This window comes from Cetorhinus maximus, chromosome 3 (genome assembly GCF_964194155.1).
Source record: "Cetorhinus maximus chromosome 3, sCetMax3.hap1.1, whole genome shotgun sequence".
Lineage (NCBI taxonomy): Eukaryota > Metazoa > Chordata > Chondrichthyes > Lamniformes > Cetorhinidae > Cetorhinus > Cetorhinus maximus.
In genome coordinates this window covers 108,717,486-108,735,337 of record NC_135881.1, presented here as the reverse complement: position 1 = coordinate 108,735,337, position 17,852 = coordinate 108,717,486, and the positions used below count along the sequence as shown (strand labels likewise).

Here is a 17,852-nt window from a genome sequence, read left to right as displayed (position 1 = left end):
GCTATGAAGGCTAGATTGAGATTATCGAAACTCATCTCATGTAAGATCTTTTACAGCAAATAAAGCTGGGAGGCTTTTATTCTCTTAGCTTAATAGCTGAATTCAAAACTGGGCACAAGTTCACAGCACCTCTCAGGCCTAGATTGTTCCTTTTTCCTCATTCTCTAGTCTTCCAAGAAAATGCATTAATGTGTGACTTACTTCAAAGCTTCTGTTACAGTTTCTTACCAAAAGTAACCCAAAGGAAATTGTCTGTGGATGACTTTGATTTTTTTCTCTCTTTATATAGGGGAGCATGTGATCTCTCACTGATTTTAATTCTGATGCAGCTGAGATCAGACCCTTAAGTGCTTGAGGATCATGATCATGAATCCACATCTGATTACTTTGTGCTGTTGTGCATCAGTGCTTCAGTATGCTGCTTGTCTGATTATCAAATTGTTTTTAATATTGTAGGCCCTGTAGAGTTTTCCTTCCCCTTTATTTATTTAAACAAGCCTACCCAGTACAGTACAAGATCTGCATTTTAGTTAGAAGCTGTACAGCTGAATGGTAAATATCCAAATTCCATCATTATATTGATCAAAATTTAAGATTTAAATTTAAAAGATCAGAAACATGTAAGAAGACCTATTTGCATCTTACTCTCAGCATCTTGGCACTGATTCTAATTGTTCAGCTTCCTTTTCCTTATTTGGAGAGACAACTAGCCATGTTTCGATTTCTTGAGCAGTTAACATATGAAGCTCCCATTTAGTTTGACTTTTTCATCCTTTGATGCCACATGTTGTTTCTATAACCTACAAGATCGATTCTGTTTGCCATTGCAGAAGTGTGAAAGTGTTTAGTATCACAGATGTCCTGACAATTTCCAGTTCCTTTATGCAACAGTAATCTGTTATCTATTTTCTCCTCATAACTCATGTTGTTCTACATTTAGTACAAATTAATATGCTTTTAACCAGGGGGAGATAGAGTGCTGCCTAATGGTTCCCTTAAATTATACTCACAGGCTATTATCTTAATGGTCGTGTAAATGATAATCTACAGTTAGTTTTTATGAAAATGAAATATTAATTTACAATTTAACAAAATCATGTTGAACGTTTAAGTGAATATTCATTATTTTCTAATGAGATGTAAAGTCCTGCTGTAGAAAAAAAATGTTTTGCTTAATGCAATCTTGATACTGGATTTGCCTAGTTTTAATGTGGCATTAGTTCTTCCACTCTGCATTTGAGTTCCAAGGCTTGAGACAAGCAAGTTGAAATGTTGTTACGCCTTATTGATAATAGACACGTCAAAATCTTAATGTAAAATGTATTTGTTTCTTATTTTAACAAAAGCATTAAACTATTGTTATGGTACAGTGGATGGTAAATGCTGAGCTGCACAAATCCCAGAGGGAAACTTGAAACAGCTGCCACAACTGTTTTTGCATTTAGTATTTTTATCTCGAGATGCATGCCTTCAATTCAGTGGTAATAACTCTACCGAGCCTTAGAGGTTTTTTTTTTAGCAAAACTAAATTGAACATTTATTAATAAAATAAATGATTTTAAGCACATACATAGGTCTACAAATTACTACTATGATTACTCCTAGCTCCCCTAATTAATCTAACTCCCAGTTGCACCTCCGTTAAGGCAACAGTAAAACAAGATGGATTTCAACAGACCTAGGCAAAGTACACAATACCCTGGACAATGATATTCAGAGTGAATTCTCTTAGCTTTGGTTCATATAGGCAGCAGCTTGTTCTGTAGAGACAGGAAGCTTTTCACACTTGTTGGATCTTAGAATGCCTTCTTTCCTTACACATAACCTCGTCCCCTTTATGTAAATGTAAATCCCATTGTTCCAATATGCCTTTGCAACTTTACTTTTTCTATAATAATCTTTCATAGTACTCATATTGTCAGTAATCTTTGGGAAAAGAAACACACTGTTTGGCTTAGGCTCTATTGGCTCGGTATAATACCTTACCATCTCTTTGAAATTCACGACTCTGGTTTATCTAAAAATGCAATGTTCTTCACACCTCACATTCTAAAACTTCGGCCATGTTTACATATTTAGCATTTCAAACCTTATTTCCCCTCTAATACATCAAAGCACCCAGATCAGCTGGCTATAATTCAATTAAAACCCACAAACACACCCCTACACATAGAGAAACTAAACCAAACCCCACTATTAACCCACCTGTGCAACAAATTACCATAGTATTCTGAAAATTATTATATTTTTATGACACCATTTATCAACATGATGACCTCATACAGGAGCAAGACCAGAAATAAAATGGCAAATTGTTAATCGAATATTCGCTGAGCTATTTGTTTTGTTACATTAATGCAAAAATCAAAACATAACTACTTTTGGATTGGCATGTGCTTGATACTCCCTGGAAAATTATTTATTTGTATTTTTATGAAACTGTTAGGAACAGATTCTGTTTCTCAATTAAATTAGTTTGTTAGTATTGCTACTTCTACATCCACTGATTATCAAAGAATATAAAAATAATTAATCAAGTGTTCTACAGACACATGAATAACAAAAAGGAAAATTAAAGTAGGGAAAGGGCCAAGAAAAGTTGAGCAAGAAATGTTAGACTTATTGAATAACCACTTCAGTTCAGTTTTTATGAAAGAAGATAACAAAGTGGGTACTTTTATTTAAAATAATAAATATTCACTTAAACATTCAACATGGTTTTCTTAAATAGTGAAAGCATAATAGACATAATAGAAGAGCATCTAGGAACCAAAAATATAATTAACAAAAACTCAACATTGATTCCTAAAGGCTACATCATGCTTGATAACTTGATGGACTGGGAGTAGCTACTTTTAGGTAAATCTGCGTCAGAGCGGTGGGACTCATTCAAGAAGGAAATAGGGAGAGTACAGGGCCAACATATTCTAGTAAAGACAAAGGGTGGGACCAACAAATCCAGGGAACCATGGATGTCGAGGGATATGCAGGATTGGATAAAGAGAAAAAGGGAGGCTTATGGCAGATACCAAGGGCTCAAAACAGCGGAAGCCCTAGAGGAGTATAGAATGTGTAAGGGGGAACTTAAAAAGGAAATTAGGAGAGCAAAAAGGGGGCATGAAAAAACATTGGCAGGTAAAATGAAGGAAAATCCAGTTATTTTACAAGTACATTAAGAGTAAGAGGATAACTAGGGAAAGAGTAGGGCCCGTTAAGGACCATAGTGGTAATTTGTGTGTGGAGCCGGAAGACATAGGCAGGGTTCTAAATGAATACATTGTGCTGGTGTTCACAAGTGAGAGGGACGATGTGGGTGTGGAAATCAGGCAGAAGGACTGTGATATAATTAAAGAAATTAGCATAGAAAGGGAGGAGGTTCTAAGTGGTCTGGCAGGCTTAAAAGTAGATAAATCTCCAGGCTGAAATGTATCCCAGGCTGTTGAGTGAGGCAAGGGAGGAGATAGGGCGCTGGCAATAATTTTCAATACCTCTCTGGCCACAGGAGAAGTGCCAAAGGACTGGAGGACAGCCAATGTGGTACCGTTATTCAAGAAGGGAGGAAGCGATAAACCAGGGAACTACAGGCCAGTCAGTCTAACCTCAGTGGTGGGGAAACTATTAGAAGCAATTCTGAGGGACAGAATTAATCTACATTTGGAGAGGCAGGGATTAATCAAGGACAGTCAGCATGGTTTTGTTAAAGGGAGGTCATGTCTGACCAATTTGATTAAATTTTTCGAAGAGGTGACCAGGTGTGTAGATGAGGGCAATACATTTGATGTAGTCTACTTGGACTTCAGCAAGGCTTTTGATAAGGTCCCACATGGGAGACTGATAACAAAGGTAAGAGCCCATGGGATCCAAGGCAATTTGGCAAATTGGATCCAGAATTGGCTGAGTGGCAGAAAGCAGAGGGTGGTGGTCGAGGGTTGTTTTTGTGGCTGGATGCCTGTGTCCAGTGGGGTTCAACAGGGATCAATGCTGGGTCCCTTGCTGTTTGTGGTATATATAAACGATTTAGACTCGAATGTAGGAGGGTGGATCGGTAAGTTCACGGATGACATGAAAATTGGTGGGGTGGTAAATAGTGAGGAGGATAGCCTTAGATTACAGGAGGATATAGATGGGCTGGTCAGGTGGGCTGATCAGTGACAAATGGAATTTAATCTGGATAAGTGTGAGGTGATGCACTTGGGCAGGACAAACAAGGCACGGGAATACACGATGAATGGTAGGGCTGTGGGAAGTACCGAGGATCAGAGATTCCTTGGTGTACATGTTCACTGGTCCCTTAAGGTAGCGGGACAGGTAGATAAGGTGGTTAAGAAGGCATATGGGATACTTGTCTTTATTAGCCGAGGCATAGAATATAAGAGTAGGGAGGTTATGCTGGAACCGTATAAAACGCTGGTTAGGCCACAGCTAGAGTGTTGCATGCAGTTCTGGAATCCGCATTATAGGAAGGATGTGATTGCACTAGAGAGAGTGCAGAGGAGATTTACCAGGATGCTGCCTGGGCTGGAGAGTTTTAGTTATGAGGAGAGATTGGATAGACTGGGGTTATTTTCTGTGGAGCAGAGGAGATTGAGGGGGGACATGATTGAGGTATATAAAATTATGAGGGGCATAGATAGGGTAGACAGGAAGGAACTTTTCCCCTTGGTGGAGGGATCAATAACCAGAGGGCATAGATTTAAGGTACTGGGCAGGAGATTTAGAGGGGGTGTGAGGAAGAATTATTCCACCCAGAAGGTGGTGGGAATCTGGAACTCACTGCCTGAAAGGGTAGTAGAGGCAGAAACCCTTATAACATTTAAGAAGTATTTGGATGTGCCCTTGTGATGCTATGGCATACAAGGCTATGGGCCTAGTGCTGGAAAATGGGATTAGAATAGTTAGGTACTTGTTTGACTGGTGCAGACTCGATGGGCTGAAGGACTTTTTCTGTGCTGTAGACCTCTATGCCCCTTTGACTCTATGATATAACTCTTTGAAGAGGTAATGGAAAGAGTAGGCAAGAATAATGTAGTAAATCCCATATGTTTGGATTTTCAAAATGCTTTTAGAAAAGTACCACATGGTCGACTCATGACAAAGGTTAGGGCATGTGGATTCAGGGGACAAATAGCTGAATGGAGAGAAAACTGGCAAAAAAAAATAGAAAGCAGTAAGTAGGAACGTGCCACAAGAATCTGTGCTGGGACCAATATTATTCATAATTTACATTAGTGATTTGCATTTTGGAATAAGTAACTCAATAACAAAATTTGAAGACGGTACCAAAATGTGAAGAGAGTGCAGGGCGTGGTAGGAAGGGCTATAACTAACACTGGGAAAGAAGACAACAGGCGGAATTTTCCATTCTGGTGGCTGTGAATGGTGGCGGGCAGGAAAGTTGGCGTGATTCCTGCTGGTTGGTGAGGTGGGTGAACATGCGTGACCTTCCACATTTCAAGTCATTAATTATGTATCAGCGAGGAGCTTGACGAACCTCATGATCGGGTGGGCAGGAAGTCACCCACCCTGCCATTACTTCATGGGGCCAAAGGTCCTGGCACCAGCACAGACATTCACTCAGTGCAGGCCAGGAGCTCCACATTCCTCCTCCAGTGGAACCACAGATTGTACTGAAGAAGCTGGCAGACATGAGCAACCGCATCCAGGACATATGAGGGGTCCTCTGGCATTGCTTTTCACTCATCTCTAGATAAGAACATCCCCAGCGACACACCCAGTGAAACACCCTCGCTGTTGCAATGTTCCATGTTCACCAGCCTCTTGACCTTACAAGGGCTCCAGTACCTCTTGTGGATCAGGACCTTGCTCCTCCTGGCCCTGTGCCAACCTGTGATAGGCCCTCCTTCTCCTCATCTGGATGAGAGCCATTATCAAGGCAGGGTTGCCTGCAGCCCTGTGGATGTGTGAATGACTTGAAGTGATACATTAAGTGAGCAGGTACTTTACAGATTTCCCTCCATCTAAAAGCCAGCAAGCCAGTGCGAAGACCTTGACTTGGCCTCCGTCTAGACATGGCATCTCCACCCCACCCTCTCCAGGTAAAGTCATCCTGGAGGACCAGAGATGGATGTTCCTCCCATTCATACATGATTGCGTATAGAGACATTGCTCTTTGAACAGGGTGATGGGAGCCATGTGCAAGAAGCCTAATGCAGACAATTTTCCTCTTGTCTCCACTCCCCTCAAAACTCGCTAGCGAGACCATTGCCTTGGCAACACAGAAAGACTAACCGCATGAGTCCTTGTCAGCCATGACCAACATCTGGGAGGATGGAAGCTTAAAGTCTCGAGTTGGCTGCCCTCCACCAGCTGTGCGCCTTGGAGGCATCCATGTCCCTCCCTCCCTTCATCCCTGCCTTTGATTACAGCCGATGGCAAATGCCACCGAATGAACAGCATCTCCACACCTTGCTGGGATCTCGATGATACGAGACACGTGAGCTGGGAACAAACCTGCTACAATGTGGGTTACCAGCCTGGCCCCCCTGTCCAACCTTCAATCTGTCCTTCCACCCAACCACCCTCTGCCCCTAGCCTTCACCTGACTCCCTTGTCCAGCCTTGGTGCAGAGTTTGCTACCAGCACTCAAGATGAGTGAAGTAATAAAAGGTCCCGAGAAGGAGAACATAACTGAGAATCTTTGACATCCAGTTGCCTCATAATTATTAGGATGTCCCTTTCTCCGGCCACTTCTGCTGACCTTGAACTCCACCCAACCGAAAAGACCCTCCTCCCACCTCGAGGGATCTCACTGACTGATTGACTACCTGGTCAAGGTTAGTTTGGAAAAATGGTACGTGTCACCTTTCAAATTCACTCCACCACCATCCACCCTCCCCCTGCCACCCACCAACTTCCCCCATCACCATAGACCCACCCAATATCACCACTCCTCTTCCCCCGTCACCCTTGAACCTCCCTATGTTACCCTGGACACTATCCACCTTCCACCGCTCAGAACCAACACCCGTTATCATCCCCATGCCCAACCTGAGTCTGCCGCCTGCCCATTATCCGAGCCACCTGTCTTGTCCACCTTCGTGAGCCACCCGATGAGACCTTCGCCTACCAGACTCTCACCTGGACCTGCCATCCTACCGCATCTCACTCCCCACTCTGACTGTGACTGTCCCCCCCCATCACCAGTTCTCCCCCCAGGACTCCACTGTCATCAGCACCAACCCCGGCCTCTAAGAAACTCTGCTTGCCCTTCCCCGGACATTCTCCCCCACTTTCCCTGACATTGCACCCCCCACCCCCCCCCCCCGGCCACCCACCCCCTCCTTCCCCAAACTTTGTCCCCCCTACCTTCCCCTGACATTGCCCCCCCTTCTCAAGGCACTTTCCCCACTATTCTCCTGTAAGCCTTGCTCCCCTGTCCAACCATCACTCTGCCCTTCCACCCAACCACCTTCTGCCTCACCTGACTCCCTTGTCCAGCCTTGGTGCAGAGTTTGCTACCAGCACTCAATATGAGTGAAGTAATAAAAGGTCCCGAAAAGGAGAAAGCAACGTCTACTGACCTCAAAGTCATGAAAGAGGTTAAGCTCAACAGGTGCATCGTAAAACTGAATGTTCTAAATTCTCGCTGGTGGGGAACTTAATTCTGGCAAGGCGGCTTTTTTAATGAATAAGTATGAGATGCTAATACATGCAAATGAGGTTCCCGACATTGCTTGTTGGGTAGCTCGACCCACCTTCAACCCACCTTAAAAGTCAGAAGAATAAAATTCCAATATTTTATCCCGCCATCAGGAAACATTTTTTAAATTAAGTGCCCACACCCATCACGATTCCTGCTGCTGGCGAGAACAGAAAATTTCCACTCAACATAATGCAAGAAGACGTTGGAAAACATGCAGGCTGGGCAGTTAATTGGAAAATGAACTTTACCTAGAGATTATGCATTTCAGTCAGAAAAACAGAAACATCACTTACACCTTAAAAATAAGAAACTACATGGGATAGAAGAGGAAATGAATGTAGGCATATAGGTGAACAAATCATTAAAAACAGAATCACTGGTCAGAACAGCAATTAAAAATACTAACCAAACACTAGCTTGGGTTTATTTCTCGGGTATAGAAATCAAAAGTAGTGAAGGTATTTTAAACTTGTATAGAGCCCTGGCCTGACTGCATTTAGATTACTGTGCAGTCTATGGTTTCCAGACTGTAAAAACAGCTTTAAGCCCTGCAGAAAGTGCAATAAAGATTTACAAGGCTGGTACCAGAACTGAGAAATTATAGCAGCCAGGAAAGATTGAACAGCAGTTTTCTTTGAAACAAATAGCTTAACTAGCTTAGTTTTCAAAAGAAAACTAGATGAGTGCATGAGAGAAAAGAGAACTGAAAGATATGCTGAAAGACTGAGGTGGAATGTGAGGAAACTCGTGTGGAGTTTAATACTGACACAGACTAGTTGGGCTAAATGGCCTGTTTCTGTTCTGTATATTCTGTAATTTTATATAATTACATGCAATTCATATTTGTTAATTTATCATTTTTAGTGGAAAACAGCCCATCTGAATTGAACAGTTCCAAATGTTGTAAAAGGAGATCTCTGTGCACTCACAAGTGTCTCTTCACCATTTTTATTCCCATGTTTCATCTCCCAAAGCTGCTAGTCAGCATCAACCAGGAAGCAGATATTTTCTGCAACATTATTTTGAAATTACGGGGCCTTGTTCTTATTCAGTGATATTATAAATGAGCTTAGAGGAATACTGATTGTTTTCAAAAATTTCATTCACCTGCACAGAAGACAATTGACACAATAGTAAATTATTTTTATTCAATTAAATTTACTTGGGTATCTATAGAATCTTAATAGAATAGATAAAATAAAATCAAAACAATACATTTGTATGTGCCAATAAAACAGAACAAGTGGGTGCAAGCTCAGAAGCGCAATGGACAAATTTAAGGATTCTCAGAAGTAGCCTTGATAAAATCTGTTCTTGACAGTTTAGGAACAGAACTAGAATCCTTAATCAGCATTATTAGGACCAGTTTTACAATGACAGGAGCATGAACTTCCTAAATGTGTCATACAATACCAAATAGCATTTTAGGTGAACCCTTGCCGAAAAATGTTTTCATAAGACTTGGCCACCTGACGTAGCTCACTAAAATGGTGATTATTCAGCTGATATTTACACAGACAGGGCAGAATTTAATGGTTCTGGCAGGGGACCCATCTCCCAGCTGGAAAACTGGTAGATGGGTCTGTTTTGGGAGGCCCATTGGGATTAAGGGCCAATCGGACACCTACACCTACAGCCTACAGTCGGGCTTCCTGGCCCCTGCGAGGGGAACATACTTCTGGAAATCCTGCAGGAGGACGGATGTGCCAACTCTGAGAGCTGCCAGCCAATCAGAGGCTAGCAGCTCTTCAATACCTGCAGCGCCACTGGGAGCAGTGGCTATTGTTGGTACTGCGGTGCAGCCTACACCAGCGATTGATGCTGGAGCCCCAGGAGAGAAGTGAGTGGAGCAGGTTCCCCGTGGCCATTCTGGGAGGCCAGTCTTAGTTGGCCTTCAGGTAGGAAGGCTGTCCTCGAGCCTTCCGTCCCATGTTAATTGGATCCCAAGCCAGATGGTGAAGTACCTTCTACTTTTGCTCCTTCTTATGAAACTAGATGCAAATCCTTTTCTTGATAATAGATTACATATGCCTGCCTTCTACCCACTACACCAGTGTCCCAGCTATCCCTCTTTATTAGTGCACTATGTACTTAATTAAACATTGCCCTTCATTTATGTGCCTTAACAATATAAATAACATTCCATTAATACCCAGACATAATTGGAGGGAGGCGGGAGGACGGTAGGAGCACTACCCCGCACCTTCCTGCCCAATCACACTTCCAAACCCGCTTCTGGGTGGGGCATTAAATTCTGCCCGCAGAGACTTAGAAGAGAAAATTGGGAAATTTGAATCTTAAGTTACAAAATTAATGTGGGACAAATGCAGAAGAGAAAAAGGCTAAAGTCAATTAAATTAGAAAAACACTTGCAGGAACGTATAAAATGCCATAGCCAAAGAGCCAGGAATGCGATGATAGTTCTAGATCCTGTAATCTGAAATCCTCTGAAATATACTTTCTGTGAGTTCCATAAAATAGTAATTTTGCACAATATATCATGAAACATCAAATTGGAAACACAATCAGCCCCTTCTTTCTTTCTAAATGAACTGCAATGTTAGTGGGACATCTAAAAATATATATTTTGGAATTAAACTATGTCAAAGTTAATACCGAAAGATTGAGCAGAATCTTGTTGAGGCATCAGGGGTTTCGCATGCTGGCTGGAGAGCTGGGAGGAGACCTGCGCTGCCTCTTTTCAAGAAGGCCCACTGAATGACAAGTTAATCAGGCAGTGGCAAAGCCAACAGTGAGTCCCCCTGGAATCAACATCCCAGGGGCAAAAATCTTGTCCACCAAGAGCTGCTGACCAATCAGAGTCTGGCAGATCTTGGGCCCAGCAGCAGCACTGGGGAGTCCATGGCTGCTGCCAAAAGGACAGGCATGGGAATCCAATGATCGCGGAGCAACCCAGGCAACAGGTAAATAGTATGGAGAGTGAGGGGGTCACAGGGAGAAAGGCCGAGGGGGTCAGCAGCAAGGCAAGCCGGTGGCTCTCAGTGGGCCCCCTCCTTCCCGATGTCAAGTCTCTTGGATCAGGTGCTTGAGTACCTTTGATTGTTGATTGAGGGGCCCCCTGGTTCCCCCCTTCCCCACTGCCTCAGGAGCTGACAAGCTGGCTACACGATTTTAATTGTCGTTCATGCTGCATGGTGACAGGCCCGCCTGCAGCTGGGTTAATACTAGTGGTGGGGGGGACGAGGCCCTTAAGTGGTCATTAATTAGCCACTTAAGGGCCTCAATTGGCAGGGGGGTACAAAGATCAACCATGAGTCGTAATTCTTGTGGAGGCTGGAAAGTGGCGGGGTTCAGGTAAGCCACTATTCCAGCTAATTAAATGCCCTTCTCGCCTCCAAGCTCACTGTCATTGATACAGCATATCAGAATATAACAAGAGTGTATTTGTAGACTATATATATGACTTACATATCATAAATAAACTTTGACATAGTCTACAAATACATATATATGTATATCAGCAGAATTAATAATTCAGCATATTATAAATATATAAAAGCATTAGTGGAATATGAAAATATGCTTGTGAATTATATTTATGTAATGAGATTCCCTCCCATTCTACCAAAAAATATATCGTGCTATTCTTTAATATCTTTCGCTATTGAAATGGTGTATAAATGGCCAAAACTAGTTGAAAGGGAGACAATTTTATTGAGGGAGACAATTTTATTACTAGAATGTTTTTATAAGCATTATAATTAGTTTGCTGGTTAAAATCTTTTCAGCAATGCTAGGTCCAAAGTGTATTAAAGTTGTCAACTGTTAAGAGTGGAGTGGAATTTGGGTTAGCTTTAAATAGAGGGAGATCAATATGAATCACTAATCAAGCAGATCCTAATGGAGTTATTTAAACATGAAGCACACTTTGAAGTAGATGATTTCCTGTTTTAGAAAATGACTATTATGCTTCCTCATGAATGTGCTTTATTGTTCATGAATTCAACATGCCTTGGCATACTAACTTTCCAATTACTTTATTTTATTTGCATATTCAATAGGTTGTATAAGCTACAGTATTTACATCTAGTTATAATTTATTGCAAAGGCTATTTTAGCTCTGAACATCTTACATAAAAGTCCAAGTTGAAGAATCTCATTACTGTGCAGCTTGTAAATTCTATAGAAGTATTAAAATATTATTTGTTAGCTGAAAGGATAATCCATAGATACATTATAGCATTGGGATAAAGTGCAGAATGAAGTTCAAATCTAAAATGATTTAAATTATATTAAAACCGAGATTTTCAGAATAGTCAAACTCCCTTTAATAGCTCGGGTGGTAAGTGCACTGCCATGTGCAATACTGAGCTATACCAACCATAAAAGTCCTAGGTTTGACCCATGCTTAGCGCTGTGTTAGGTGGTCATAAAGATGATGAAGTTTTGTAAAATTGTAGATGAGTTGAGAGGCCTTGGTGTCCATATTCACAAATTCTTAAATGTGGCATGGCAAATCGATAAGGGGGTTATAATAAAACATATTGTTATCTTGGGCAGAATTTTCTGCCTGTCGGGCAGGTGAGCCCGACCCAATCTCCGGTGGGCGGGGAGCCAATCCCCGCTGGAGAAGCGGGCCCCGCCGCCATTTTACGTGGGCGGGCCAATTAATGATGTCCGGTAGGAAGCGCTATGCGCTCCCTGTGCAGGCGGTTTGGGGGGGGGGGGTGAGTCCCCAAAAGTGAGAGTGTGCTCTTTCGCGCATGCACACGAAAGAGCGCACATCTCCCTGAGGCTAAGTGCTGCCTCAGGGAGATCGCTTATACTTTTAAAAAGATTAAAAATAGAAAAAAAAATCCTTAACATGTCCCCCTCATGTGACAACATCACATGAGATGGGACATGTTCATAAATTACAGCAAAACCTTATTAAACTTTTTAGAACCCTGCATGAAACCTCATCCCATTGGTGGATGAGGTTTCATGTTTTTTCTATTTGCCGCCGGGAGCCCCTGACCTGCTCACCAACCTTAACAACCTTAATTGTTTAAATGATCCAGTCAATGGCCTCAATTGGCCATTGACAGGTTGGCGGGGGCACAGCTGATTCTGCTGTGCCCCCGCCTTCCTGAAAATTTAAATGGGGCGGGGTTCCGCCCGACGTCATCCCGCGTCATTTTACGCGTCGGAGAGCGGGCCCCGCCCCCTGCTCGCTGATGGCAAAATTCTGCCCCTTGACTTTATAAATCGAAGAACAAAGTATAAGAGCAAAGATCAGACTAGAATTTTAGAAACCTTAACTGGCGTATTATGGACAATACAGGCACGACAGTTCATGAAAGATGTATAGGCCTTAGAGAGGGCATAGACAAGGTTTAGAAGATGTTCCCAGCATTGTGGGATTTTAGATATGAGAACAGTTTGGAAAAGTTAGTTCTCCTTGGAAAAGAGAATGTTAAGGGATGACCAAATAGACTTGTACAAGGTGATGAGAGAATTTCATTGAATAGATAGAGAAAAACTATGTCAACAACCAGAGGTCATAGATTTAAAATAATTGGCAATCAGTCTAGAGAGGAGATGAGAAGAAATGCTTTCATTAAACACTCCTGTGCCACTACAAATTATTTTTCTTCCCTTTAATCTTATTCCCAACTATTACAGCCCTGTGGCTTCAACAGAGCTAGAGGCAGGCTGCTTGTCCCACTGCTTTGACAGCTCAGATGCTCTTGGACGATGTCCTCTGATCCTTGAGGGTCCCAGCAAAGATTACCCCCAGCTGCAACTTTGCAGGGACGGATTTGGCCTTTGGAAAGGAGGCAATATCTGGGTCTATGAATAGTCCGACCGTGGAGAAGGATGGTGTTTGGTGCAAGGGGTCAGGAATTGAAGCACTTTAAGCAGAGTCCTCACTTCCAATGTGACCTCGTCCCTTTCATGCTCCATCCACACATCTCTGGTAGCCTGAACTAGAGTGTATTTTGCTGCACTTAAGTGCAGTGCTGAACAGCCAAGACAAGGCTTTCCTCCATCCTGCTAGAAATGGCAGGTTAAGTGTACAGGCCATCGGTTAGGGCCTGCAATGTTTGCTGGACTGAGGAGTGATGTGCAGGGGAAGGCTGGGGAAGTCAGAGTGAGGAGGTGTGCACCATGTGGAATGCTACTCATCTTTCCTGCCCTAATAAAGTCATTAAACCTCTTCTGGCACTGTATCCAGGAACGAGGCAGCACATTCCTACTGCTAACTTCCTTGAAAAGAGTATGGAAAGAGACTGGCAGCTAACATAAGAGGGAATTCCAAAGTCATCTATAAGCATATAAATGGTCAAAGGGTGGTAAAAGGAGGAATAGCAGTGATTCAGGACCAAAAAGGGGATTTACACATGGAGGGAGGGGGCATGGCTGAGGTATTAAATGAATACTTTGTATCTGTCTTTACCAAGGAAGAAGGTGGGGTACTCAGGCCATGGTGAAAGAGGAGGAAATTCAGTTACTAGAAGGGTTTAAAATTGGTAAGGAGGAGGTATTGGATAGGCTGTCTGTACTATTATAGCATTCTTAGAGGTTGTAACAAGCAGAGTGGGTACAGGGAACCAGTAGATGTAGCGTATTTGGATTTCCAAAAGGCATTCAATAAGGTGCCACACAAAATGTTACTGCACAAGATAAGAGCTAATGGTGTTGGGGTGATATATTACCATGGACCCTAAATGGCTTACTAACAGGAAACTGAGAGTCAGGACAAATGGATCATTTTCATGTTTTCAAACTATAACTAGTGGAGTGCCACGGGGATCTTTTCCAAAATGCCTGTAAGGAATATCAGCATGACATCACTAGAGGGGATATGTGTCTTGTGGTCCAGTCTTAGTTTCACTTTTGCTTTGAGCAAGGAAAACACAGCTTTGATGCCTTCAAGCTTTATATCTATGTATAACTGTTCTCATGTGCCTAGTATTAGTAAATGAACCCACAACTTGTTTACCCAATCCCTTATGAGTGATTGGTGCCTTGTGTCTTGTACAGTAAATAAGCCCAAGGTATTATATCATTGTAATAACGTGGCATGGTGATCAGCGGTGTTAAGACAGGTGGCAGCAAGACCAAGTACAAGCATGACATGGTAAACAGCCTTAGATCATGCTACATGGCACGAGAAGACCCTCAATCTTTTGGACAGACCGTAATGAAGGCGCAGCATCGGAGAATGTTGAAAATGCAGTGTGGTTATTGCGACGAAAAGTTTTGGAGACAGAGCGTCGAGCTAGCACTCAAGTAAAGCGCTGGTAAAGCGGTGGATCCCTTGTGGTGAGATGGCAGTGCGTAGCCTGTCAGTTCCGTGACTGAGACAGCGTGTTGAGAGAACCAGCACTGGGTTAGCTCAGTTGGGAAAGGCGAGTGACCAAGGTGTGGGCTGGATCAATAGTGAGCGAGGGAGTGTCAAACAGGAAAAAAGTAATTGGGCAGGATTTTTACCTCGTCGGGCGGGTGGGCGCGGGAGTGGCCGCAAAACCAACTGCCGCCCACGATCAGGCCCCAACCGCGATCTCACGCTAGCTGGCCAATTAAAGGGCAGCCAGCATGAAAGGCATTCTCAGAGCCTTAGTGCTGCTACGCTGGGCGCGGGAGGAGCGCAAGTGCTGAAGTGTGCATATGCGCGTGGGTGCGCTCAATGAACGCTCGCTGAAGGCATAGAGCTGCCTCAGGGAGCTGAAGATTTTTAACATTACAAATGAAGAGTTGAAAAATAGGGAAAACTTCCCCTTGTGACTCTGTCATATGAGCAGGGACATGTTAAGATTAGTTTTAGAATTTTTAAATTTATTTTTTAATCACTGGTCGAAACCTCATCCCACCCTTGGATGAGATTTCGCAAAAAAATGCAAAGGCCGCTTGGCCTATTCACCCGCCCGCCAACCAAACGGTTGGACGGGCAGCGAAAATTCAATTTAATTATTGCTTAAGGGTCTTAATAGGCCCCTTAGTTGTCGGCAGGCGTGGTGCCGCCTCTCGCGTGTGCCTGCCAAGCGAAATGTCACAAGAGTGCGTGATGATGTCGGGATGCTCGCCCGATGTCATCAAGCACTATTTTACTCCCATTCGGGTAGGGCACATGCCCGTCTGATGAGGGAAAAATTCTGCCCATAAAAATCAAGCCAGGGAAGCTTGCCATTATAACAGGTGGCTTCGGGAGTTGCTGAACAATAAATTGAATAAAAAGCGAAAGCACTATTTCCATGGTGCGTTCCCACCACAACATGGCTTCGCGGGTGGAACTTTGGAAAAGCAGCTGCAGTGGCACTCATCCAGGGTTGTACATAAAAAGGACAACAAAGGGATATTGCCAGAATGTCCACAACATTCCCCAGTTTGAATTGTAATGCAGCTGACCTACTACCCGAATTCAAACTGTTAAAACAGTGTACAGAGCTTTGGGGCAGGATTTTCCATCCCACCTGCCACTGGGATTATCGGGGCCCACCAAAAGTCAATGGACTTTTGGCTGGACCACCACAGCGCCCGCAGCAGGTCCCACCACGGCGGAGCTGGAAAATCTCGGCCATGGTTTCTTGATTCAGATGCATCTTTTAATCTTTTTTAATCTTTAGAATGGTTGACCTAAATGGAATTGGTGTATTTGGTGACTGCTTTTGTGCCTTCGGAGACAGCATGTTTTGCCAGATCTCCTGGCAACATGAGGTGGACGGTGCTCTGGATCTCCCTGGCCGAGATGGTTTGGCGCTTGTTATAGTGAATGAAGTGCGAGGCTTCGGAGACGATGAGCTCGAAAATGCCAACAATGAAGGAATTCATAACACTCATGGCCTTGGACAAAATCCTGGTGGAAGGGTGGACCTTGATCAGCACCCTGTACGCTTAAGTGGAATAGCTCTGCTTGCGAGATATCCTCTGCTTCTTGGGCGGCTTCTTGGTGACTTTAGTCAGCAACTGCTTCGATGCCTTGTGGGATGCACCGCCCTTAGCCGCAGCCACGACCTCCAGCATTCCAGTCAACTTGGACCAATTCAAACTGAACCAGACAAAAATTCGCCTAGCAATTGGGAATGAAGGTCAGGATTAACAGCAGGAGAGCTAAAGCATCCCCCAAAGATAAGGGCTACATTGGAAGACCGGTTCAGAATCAGGTTAAGCTTCTATATTCATCGAGTTCATGTTGTTTTGACAGAATCCATAGACCACTTTGTCAGCAGATGCAGAGAAAAGAGCACCTACTGTGATTTTTCAAATGCAGAGCTAGCAGACAGAATTGTTGAACTGAGAATTGGGATCGCATGCACTCCCATGGAAGCATTCCAGAAAGCTCATCTGGACAAACCCCAAATGTATGGCATCAAAGAGCTACTCAAGGCTGGATGTAAATATGAAGCAATCCTTGCAGTTCAACAAAGCTCACAGGTCCTAAGCACAACCCCAGTTGTTGACACACTCACTAGAATGCCCAAACCTAGCAAAATATGTGGAAGGTATGGACTTCTGCATGCACCATAGAAATGCCCAGCTTTTCATGAATTCTGTGAGGCATATGGCAGAAAGGGCCATTGGCAGCAGCAGTGCACTGGAGCAAAAGCTGATGCAGGATCCATAATCCTGGAGGGCAAGTGAAATCAATCCTCCTGGAAGTCACAGATGTTCTACATTGTGGAAACTAAAGGTCCAGCAAATTGCAGGTCTGCTGGTATGTCAAGACCTCTCACTAGTAACAATTCATAGGGCAACATTTTCCCCCCGTTGAGGGGGGGTTCTGCAGGAGCAAGCGCGAGTGGGCAGGGGTGCACCGCCATTTTAGGTGGATGGGCCAATTAAGGCCCACCCAACGTGACGTCTGCCAGGAAGCGCTATGCAAAATTACAATCTCTTGTAATTTTAAAAATTGCTATCTAGTTTCTGAGAGAATAGAATGGGTAAGAGTAGATAAATTGGTATACACTAGTCTGCTAAACATAGGCTCTGCCAGTGATGTAATAGTTGCACTTAAAGGTATCACTTTCAGATGTGCAATGTGCAGACCTTGCTTGGTTGTCTATATTTGAGAATGAGGGATTTCACCATGCGAATGATTCATACAGCTAGGGCATTAGCTCTGGAGTAATGAGGGGAAGAAGTAGTATGATCGATATTTCACTTCTCTCACATATCCTGAAATAGTTTCGCAATAAATTGTGGACCGTTATCCATAATGATTTCTCTAGGCACACCAAATAAACTG

General features: G+C 43.4%; 1 protein-coding gene across 1 annotated transcript in view; it reads left to right on the top strand.

The window, feature by feature from the left end:
• The window catches only part of thsd7aa (thrombospondin, type I, domain containing 7Aa), a 536,154-nt gene that overhangs the window by 267,389 nt on the left and 250,913 nt on the right, over window positions 1-17,852 (top strand). The window lies entirely within an intron of this gene.